We start from the raw sequence: 10,140 nt of genomic DNA, 5'->3' as shown, positions 1-10,140 counted from the left end.
AAAGGAAACCACCAGTCTTGGCATGAACCATCCTTCCTGGCAGGCTGTGTGAGGTCAGGGTGGGGTGGAGCTAGGATTGACATTTCTTATTTCCTCCCCCAGATACCCAATAACTACTGCCTGGGCTTGGGCTCACCTTGAGCCTCAGTGTCTTTGTCTATACAACGTGGTGAAGGTTCTGCCCCTCTACTGCTGGGTCGTGTTGAGAGCGTTAAAAATACATTCTTAGAGCCAGGCACTGGTGGTGCATGCCTTTAATCTCAGCACTCAAGAGGCAGAGGCAGGTGGATCTCTGGAAGTTGGAGGTCAGCCTGGTCTACAGAGTGAGTTCCAGACAGCCAGGGATACAGAGAGAAACCCTGTCTCAAAAACAAAACAAAACAAACCCCCCAAACCAAAAACACACCAACACATACACACACAAAACAAACAAAATAACATTCTTAGGATGTTTTCCCCGAGGATTAACATAAGGTAACAGGTGTTGACTCCTTCTTCGCCCCTGAGAAACAGGTGCTGGCTATATGAAGTCACTCAATGACAGGGTATAAGGATTTGAACCAGTCACCCGTGGTAGTGAGACCTTCACCTTCCTTTACACTCTCCCTCCTCGTCTGACCCGGGGCTCTCCAACCTTGCAGGCTACCGCCTCAGCCTTACCTGCGTTGCTAAAAAGAAATCCAGCCTCCTACCCACTCCATGCACCCGGCTCCCTACGTCCCGCTCAAACCCGGAAGAGCTCCAGGGCCCCACTGACAGCCACATTACAGCTAGCTTGCGCATGCAGGCCCCCCACCCCCACCCCGCACCCAGCTTGGTCTCTCTGTTTTTGATTGGTTCCTTCAGGTGGCATAGACAAGGTGTCAACTTTAGTGGCCAATGAGAAAACTCTCAGGAAGATGTGGTTGCTACAGCAACAGGGAGCAGAATCCAGTTTCTCTCACTGGGCACAGAGCCTGCTCTTCCCAGGACCCGCCACACAGTGGTCACATGCTCTACGGTAGGATGAATTGGAAGCCTGAAGTTGGGGGATTACAAAGACCCAAGACTCTGACAAACGCTAACTGTAGACGAGTGAGTGTCCATGCCAAGGTTGATCAGAGCAGGCTGTCTGGAGGAGATACTCAGCTGAGGAAGATGTACTCCTGGCCCCCAGGACCTGCCTGAATGGGTGGGGTTCTCTGCCCTGATGACCTTGGGGCTCTGTGGTCCAGGAATCCTCAGAAGAGCCTTCTGAAAACGGGATAGGTAAAGAAAGATGCTTGCCGCCACGTCTGACAAACTGAGTTCCATTTCGGGAAGACCAGAGTCCTACATGTCCTCTGGCCTCCATTTGTCTCCATAAGCACAACAGATTTTTTTTTCCCTTTTCTTTCTTCTTCTTTTGTTTTTTTTTCTTTTCTTCCTTCCTCCCTCCCTCCCTCCCTCCCTCCCTCTTTTCCTTCCTTCCTTCCTTCTAGAATAAATCAGAGCTGGAGAGATGGCTTCACAGTTAAGAACTCTTGTTCTTGCTAGAGGTGGTGGCACATTTAATCCCAGCACCTGGGAGGCATAGGTTAGCTAGATGTCTGTGAGTTCAAAGCCAGCCTGGTCTACATAGTGAGCTTGAGGACAGCCAAAGTTACATAGAAAGACCCTGTATCAAAATAAACAAACAAACAAACAAACAAACAACCCCAAAGAAACAAACAAACCAAAAAACAAACCCCACAACAAAACAAGAATAAAACAAAGAAGAACCCACTTGTCCTCTCAGGGACCCTGGTTCTTTTGGTCACTTATAACTCCAGTTCCGGGGTATCCAACTCCATCTGTTGAGTCGTCATGCATGTGGTGTACATAAATATGTGCAGACAAAACACTTTCACACACACACAAGAATAAAAATGTATTTGAAATGGTTCAGAGCAATGGAGTAGACAGAGCCATATAGGCCGACACAAGAGGCCATCTTATTGAACCAGTTGCTTACCAGGCAGATCAGGAACTGCCAGCCAAAACCCACCCAGGGCAGGGTGGGGACAGATGTGTACCAAAGCTAAACTGTGCCTCTTACACAGTTCTCAGTCCGGCCAGGAAGAGAGGACCGGGGTCAGTAGGGCCATTGCCTGGGGAATCTTGCATTGGCTTTACATACAGTCATGTTCGATGCTGGGCACTCATTAACCTCATCCTCATCCCGGGACAAAGGAAGGTGACCAGGTTCATTGTCCTAAGCTCACAGATAAGGAACCAGTCAAGGTGAAGAGGTATACCCTTGGGCCCTGGGATATGGCTTTAGCTTGGTGGGGCTGTGAATACCTGTAACTCCTTGGGTAGATTCTTGTCAAGGGATGCCCTGTCCCTGTGTATGCTGAGGCTGCTGGGACTGCTGAGCTCCAGGGTCAGAGCTCCGTGTCTCCGCTGCTCTGGGGCCCCAGGAGTTCTTCATCCTCTGCTGGTCCTGTAGAAGTTATCTACCTTCTTCCAGCCCCACACTCTCAGAAATAAGACTCAGACTCAAAAATATATTTATAAATACTTTGGCCATATAGGCTCTACTCTGACTATGTCATAACTAAAATAACCCAATTATTTTTGCCATTTGGCTGGCCACCATGCATCCCTCTTCTCACATCTTCCTAGGCAGATTTTCCCACATCTGGCTCTGTCCCAGAATTCTTTTCCTCCTGGATGTCCCTCCTCCTATTTTCTGCCTATGCAATAGGCCAAAGGCTTTCTAATTGACAGATGATACTCTCTACCTGTTCCAGTGAGGGCCTGGTTGGTTCTGGGAGGCTAAGGATTCCAGGGCAGATGTGGCCATTTCCCCCAAGCCCTCTCTGTTCTGGACTACCTCTGTTAAAGCAGGGGCGGGGACTGAGCAATGGTGGCAAAGCCTTTAACCCCAGCACTTGGGAGGCAGAGGCAACTGGAACTCTTTGAGTTCTAGGACAGTTGGGGCTACACAGAAGAAACCCTGTGTGTCGGGATGGGGGTTGGGGAGGGTACAACAAGAAATAAAATAAAAAGCTGTGTGTGGCTGTGTGCGTGTGCTTGTGCATGCTTGTGCATGTACGTGTGTGTTCCTGGAGGCCATGGCTTATTTTGCTTCTATTGTGACTCTGCCTCTTCTCTAGGGCCTAGCCCAGGCAGGCCCTCAGGGACTTTTCTCTCTCCAGGGTCTCTTTGTCTATCCCCAGACTGAGAGGCAATGTGTTCCAGAGGTTGTGAATTTCTGTCACTGGCCAACAGGCTACCCGAGTGACACAGTAGGTGGCCAAGGCAGGGGTAGAGTTGTCTACTTGTCTCTAGCATGGGAGAGGAGGCTTCAGCCTCCCAGGCCATGAATGGGAGCAGGATGTTTGGCCCTGCTTTGCTGGAACTTGCAACCCCCAAGTTCTGGCGGTGAGGGTGAGGGTGGGAGTGGGAGGGGGGTAGACAGATTGTCCCAGAAATCCCATTTGCAGGCTGGATGCCTTCTCATCAGTTCTCCACACTGTTCTGATGCTCCCCTCAGCCTGAGACCTGGTCTCTTATTCTCCAAATGGGCTGCTCTCTGTTAGTGAGCATTTTCTTTAGTAAACACATGCGAATGAATCATTCTGCGTAGAAATGTAAACAGTGACTTAATGCGGTCACTTATGTTTCTTTACCTGATACTATTCCCCAATAATCACACAGGAAAGCTAAGATTTATTTAAAATCGCACCTCAATAGCTGAGCAGTTAAGGGATCTATCTTAACCTCCTATGCTAATGGGGCTAACGTCCCAGGATGCTTGCATATTATTATCGATCTGGCTCTTGGGCTTCAGGTGAGCTTCCATGATCTCTCTCTGGACCCCTTCCTTCTTCGACGGCTCCAAATCTTCCATCCTTGAAGAGCTGAATCTCCCTCTCTCCCCATTCTCCTTCCACTGGTTGGGAGACTTCCTGCCCTATTCTCTTTTCTGTCCAGTCATTGGGTGCTCAGTATTTATTGACCAGGCAGAGAATAAATGATAAGAACGTTTACACAAATTTAAGACAGGAGACTCTTAGTGTAAGCATTACAACGCCGTGACTGAGGGCAGAGAGATCAACATTTGAATAACCCAAGGGTAAACTTTACTGTGTACCAAAACACTATGTCTACAAACACCTTCCTGATTTCTGCCCTAGCCTGGTCCTGCATGCAGCGTTACTTAACTCTGTGTCTGATCCATTTCAACTTGGTCTTATGTAGTCCGGGGTTTGGTCTTAAACAAGTTATATAACCAAGGATGATCTTGATCCTCTGACCTCCCTGCTCCCATCCCCTTTGTGTTATGATTACCAAGTCTAGTTTAGTTTATACAGTGTAGGAAGGGCATTGAATCTAGGGCTTCATGCCTGCTGTTTTCTTAAAATCAATGCTTTTTTTGTAAGTTAACCTAATTATGAGCAGTGAAACATGCATGCAAACACACACACATACATGCATATATACATGCATACATACATACATATTTTTGGTTGTCTCCTTTTTCGAGATATGGTTTCTCTATGTAGCCCTGGCGTCCTGGAACTCACTCCATAGACCAGACTGACCTTGAACTCACAGATATCTGCTTAACCCTGTCTGCTTCTTGAGTGCTGGAGTTAAAGGCATACACCGCCACTACCCAACAACAATAATAATTTTGAAATCTGGAATTGATGCTTGGTTTTATTTTATTTTTTCTGAATGCATTGAATTTTAAATTTAAGACATGGCTCAGAGATTAAGAGCACTGGCTGTTCTTCCAGAAGACCTGGACTTGACTTCCAGCCCCCACATAGCAGCTTAGAACCATCTATAAGAATTCAAGGGGCTGGAGAGATGGCTCAGGGGTTAAGAGCACTGGCTGCTCTTCCTGAGGGCCTGAGTTCAATTCCCAGCAACCACATGGTGGCTCACAACCATCTGTAATGAGATCTGATGCCCTCTTCTGGTGTGTCTCAAAAAAAAAAAAAAAAACCAAAACAAAACAAAAAACAGTTACAATGTAGCAACATAAAATAAATTAAAAAAGAATTCAATACTTTCCCTGTCTCTACAGGTACCAGGAAGGCACATGGCACACAGACATGTGTGCCAGCAAAACACTCTTACATATAAAAAATTTTTTTAAAGATTTATTTATTTATTATAGATGAGTACACTGTAGCTGTCTTCAGCCGCGCCAAAAGAGGGCATCAGATCCCATTACAGATGGTTGTGAGCCACCATGTGGTTGCTGGGATTTGAACTCAGGACCTCTGGAAGAGCAGTCAGTGCTCTTAACCGCTGAGCCATCTCTCCAGCTCCTACATATAAAATTTTAAAATGTATTTTTAGTGGGACACACACACTGCAGTGTGCATGTGGAGGTCAGAGGACAACCTGGGGGAGCTGGTTCTTTCCTTCTACCACGTAAGCCCTCAGGATAACTTAGGTCAAAGGTTGAGTGGTATTCACATTCACCCACCTAAGCCATTTTACCAGCCCTGTTCTCCTACTGGGTAGGAGAGGTAGAGGGAGGCAGAGCTCTGAGTTTGAAGCTAACCTAATCTACAGAGACAGCCAGGGCTACACAGAGAAACCCTGTTTTGAAGAAAACAAAAATCAATGAAATAAAATTATTTCATGTACGGCCACACTGGAAATGGCCATTAGCAATAGCACAGCCAGATCTGGTTAACTATTGATAATAATAGGAGGGCTGTGAGATGGCTTAGTAGCTGTGAGCACTGACTGCATCTGCAGAGGGTCTTTAGTTTGGTTCCCAGCACCCACATGGCGGCTTACAACCATCTATAACCCCAGTTACAGACGTGCAGTGCCCTGGTTCCATCCCCAGCATTGCAAACCAATAGTAACAAAGAGCTTCCCACAGTAGCGTGCTTTACACCTTTCTACACATAGGGTCCTGCTTGTTACCTTCTGAGGACATCTCCGGCCTCCTTGTACAGAGGAGAGAACTGAGGTTGAAGGGTGATCGTGACTTATACACAGTGAGGACTTTGACCAAGTCACTGGTAGTTCCTGACCCACATAAAGGGAAGATGGAAAACAGCCTCCAACCAGACCCACAACGGAGTTTGGATTAGACATGAGGAAGGACTTCCTGGCAAGAAATGTTTAGCCAGAAGAAAGAGTGTCCAAGGAAGGGTGTGGAGTACCTGCCTTCGGAAGTCCTCAAAACAAGATAAAGGCTCGCCCAGCTGGGCTCATCCCAGTATTGCCTGAAGGCAGAGGAATGGTCTAAATGACCTCTGAGGCCCCTTCTGCTCAGAAGATTAGTGTACCCTGCAATCAAGGTAGCCACCCTTGACACTTCCCCCAAAGCAGCGATTAAGCAAGAGAGGCCTGCGGAGACTAACTTAAGGGGATTAAGAAAACCTGGTCTTGGCCACTGGCTGAAGGAGGGAGTGGCTAAAAACAGCCTCTTGCCCAGAGGGCTTAGGTGGGGGTGGTTCCTCTTTTGCTCTCTCCTCCGCTCTCACAGCAGGGGTCCAGGACCTGGCTCCTGAGGCCCCACATCATTTAGGGCTGCTCTGCCCTTGGGACTGTGGTACCTGCGAGTTTTACATATTCTCTAGGGGAGGCCTCATAATTGTCAAGCCAGGAAGGTTGACAGGCTGACTTTAGTTGTCTCTCTGGGCCCAAAATGTATTTTTTTTTTCCGGAGCTGGGGACCGAACCCAGGGCCTTGCGCTTGCTAGGCAAGCGCTCTACCACTGAGCTAAATCCCCAACCCCTAATGTATTATTTTTTTTAAGTCAATGTGTTTATTTAATTAAAAAAATCAAAATTTTGTTTTTGATTACACAAAAATATACTTTTTTTTTTTTGGGTTCTTTTTTTCGGAGCTGGGGACCGAACCCAGGGCCTTGCGCTTCCTAGGCAAGTGCTCTACCACTGAGCTAAATCCCCAACCCCTACTTTTTTTTTTAAAGTCAAAGCACAGGGTGGGTGACTATAATCTCAGCAGTCAAGAGGAGAGACAGGAGGACTGCCGTGAGTTAAAGGCCATCTTGAAACCCCTGTCTCAAAAAAATGGACAAAAATTAATAACTAAAGCCACAGAAGTGGTTCTTTTGGGACAGTTGACTCAGCTGTAGAGTGCTTACCAAAAGCATTCGAAGTAGCGTTACCCCACAATAATAAATAGGCCCAGCCCCTGGGAGGCAGAGGCGGGGGGGGGGGGGGGGGGATGGGGATCTCTGTGAGCTGGAGGCCAGCCTGGTCTACAGGGTGAGTTCCAGGACAGCCAGGGCTACACAGTGAAACCCTGTCTCAAAACAACAGAAGACAAACAAATGAGAAACAACCCCCACAAACAGACTGGGTCCTGGGGTGACGTTCAGAATGCAGCTCTTGGCTGGTGGATGAAGGGGGGTTAAGTACTTAAGGGCTCAGCTCTATGCTGAGTCAGGACCAGCCTGGAGTTCGTGCATCTCAAAAACCACAAATAAGCAGCCCCCTAAAACAAACAAACAAACAGACAAACAAACAGTCACAGGGGCGGCAGGAACTGGGTGGGTAAGGAGGGTGGGCCTGTTGAAGTACAAAAGCCTGGCTCTTTTGAGGTACATGAGGAACAGGGCCTGGGCCATGACAGGATCTCACAGAGAGCAGCAAGGGCCTCTTCATCACCCTGCCGGTGACCAGTCCGTTAGGTAAGGACTGAGAGATTCATCTACCTGGGGAAGAGATGCTATGACCAAGGACAGCATTATAAGGACAACATTTAACAGGTTCAGAGGTTCAGTCCATTATCATTAAGGTGCGAGCATGGCAGCATCCAGGCAGGCATGGTGCAGGAGGAGCTGAGAGTTCTACATCCTCATCCAAAGGCAAACAGGAGAAGACTGGCTTTCAGGTGGCTAGGAGGAGGCTCTCAAAGCCCACCTCTACAGTGACCCACTTCCTCCAACAAGGCCACACCTTCTAGTAATACCACTTCCTGGGCTAAGCATATTCAAACCACCACACTGGGGCAGGGTGACTTGTCTGCTCCTGTGTGTCAATGTCCCTTCCTTTCTAAACTAGGCCAGACCACTCTTGTTGATATGACACCAAATTTGAGTGGCTTTTATTGGTCCTTATCACATGCTAATCTAGGTCTCTGTGCACCCGGAATGGGAAGACATTTTATTTATCGTAATGGCATGTGTCCGCGGGTATGCGCATGCGCACTCCTGCAAGAGGCTGCTAGAGGTCAACCTTAAGAGTCATTTTCAATGGTTCCTCCCTGAGTCACCCAGCCTTAGGCATCAGTATACCTCCACGTCTCCAGTGCTGGGACTACCAATGTGTGCAGCCATGCCCAGCATTTCCCGTGTGGTTTGAGTTCGGGTCCCCATGCTTGCATGACCAGCACTTTACCTACAGAGCTAACTCCCCAGCACTGAGCTGGTGACCTATGCAAGCACTCCCTGGGGCTCCTCCTGGGCTCTCTCTCTCCATCGTGTTCTCTGCAGAAGCTCACTAGACAGTACAGTGAGCTCTGGAGGTCATTCTGAAATCTTCCTAGGCCAACCTGGAGGGCTTCCGGGGGTAGGTGAGAAACAAAGGGGGCTCAGTGATGGAGCAGAGTTCAACTAATGGAAGGGAAGCTACTGGAGGAGTTTCTGGGACAATAATGAAGCGAAATAGAACCCCAGAAGTCTCTCAGGGTGCAGCTGTCCTTTCAGGCTAGCCCTGTGCCAGATGCCAGGCTTGGGTTAACAATCACGAGCCTTGCTGAGCTTGGGGCTTCAGCTTCTTCCAAGAAGCTGACTTTTGAGGAATTCTCAGGCTTGGGAGGCATGACGTATTTGCCTTGGTTCCAGCTGCTAATAAAACGTGCGGCTAACACCCCAGGAAGAACACGGTCTTCCTGACACAGTGTCCTCACTCCTGTTTTCATGTTTACGGGCATCAGGTGCTTGGCACAGGCTGCCACACCCAGCTGAGAAAACAACCTGCCAGAACGTCCAGTCCCTCTGCCACTCCTCCTGACACGCCCCCACTGGCCGGAGCGCCGCCCCTTTCTCTGTTGTCCCCTGCTCTGGCTATTTGCTTGCTCAAACTGTTGTTTATCAACACAGAGCAGAACGTTCGGCTGCCAGCAGAAATACACATGGCAATGGTGGCACCGTCCCACACCCTGCCATCAACACACTCCCACGAGCTGTTTGCCGCTGCCTAAGCTGGGCGGGCACACATTTGCGCCAACTCCTGCCAACACAGCTGGGCCTCCAGCTCGCACAAGCCCCCTGGTTTTGCCAAATGTACTCCTGAGTTCAAGGGTAGAAGAACATCACATGCTCCTCCCTCTGACCTGGGCAGGCCAACCGTTGCTTGCTGCTTCGAGATCTCAGGCGATGAATTTAACCTCTCCCAGCACCACCAGATGCTTCCTTGTAGAATAAGAATAATAATTACTTCCAGAAGGTGAACATATGTGGCTTTCATGAGAGCGTTATAGCCTGTGAGGGCTTCTCCCATAGGCTTCGAGGCTCTGGAGCAAACAGCCACCCACCCACCCCGGCTGCGGGGACTGGAGTATCCACTCCAGAATCTGGTCATGGGTTTCCTGCCTCACCCTCCCGCTGTTAGAGAAGCCTTGTGAACAGATCTTACTAGGTGAGAGCCAATCACCTGTCTGGGAAACCTCTTAGGAAGAAAGGGTGTAAAGACTGTGTGAACTGCTATAACATGAGGCCAGAAGCTTGGGAATTCTGACCACAGGTGCAGGGGGTTCTGTGTGTTGGGGGGAGAAGGGACAGTTTGAGCATTGACCACTTCCTGTCCCCCATTTCCTGGCTTCTGTGAGCCCAAGTCTGGGTTTCCATTCTGTCTGCTGGAGCCCTGAATTTTGAAGTGGGGGCTACCCCACTCATCATAGCCACATCTGGGGGCCTCACTCAAGCTGTCCTACCTGCCATGGGACCATCTCCTGCTCCTGACTTCCCCTCTCTCTGTCTCAGCCCTCAGGACCTTCCTGTCAGTGCCACTTTGTTGTTGTTGTTGTTGTTATTTTGCTTGCTTTGTTGTTATTGTTTTATTAAAGGAAGAGTCTCAGAGTAGTGGTAGCCCATGCCTTTGATTCCAGCACTCGGGAGACAGAGGCAGGCAGATCTCTGTGAGTTCGAGGTCAGCCTGGTCTACAGAGATTGAGTTCCAAGACAG

The sequence above is a fragment of the Rattus norvegicus genome, chromosome 20 (assembly GCF_021556685.1).
Source record: "Rattus norvegicus strain SHRSP/BbbUtx chromosome 20, alternate assembly SHRSP_T2T, whole genome shotgun sequence".
In the NCBI taxonomy this organism is placed as follows: domain Eukaryota; kingdom Metazoa; phylum Chordata; class Mammalia; order Rodentia; family Muridae; genus Rattus; species Rattus norvegicus.
The sequence above is the reverse complement of the archived record's forward strand: the minus strand, read 5'-3'. Positions refer to the sequence as shown.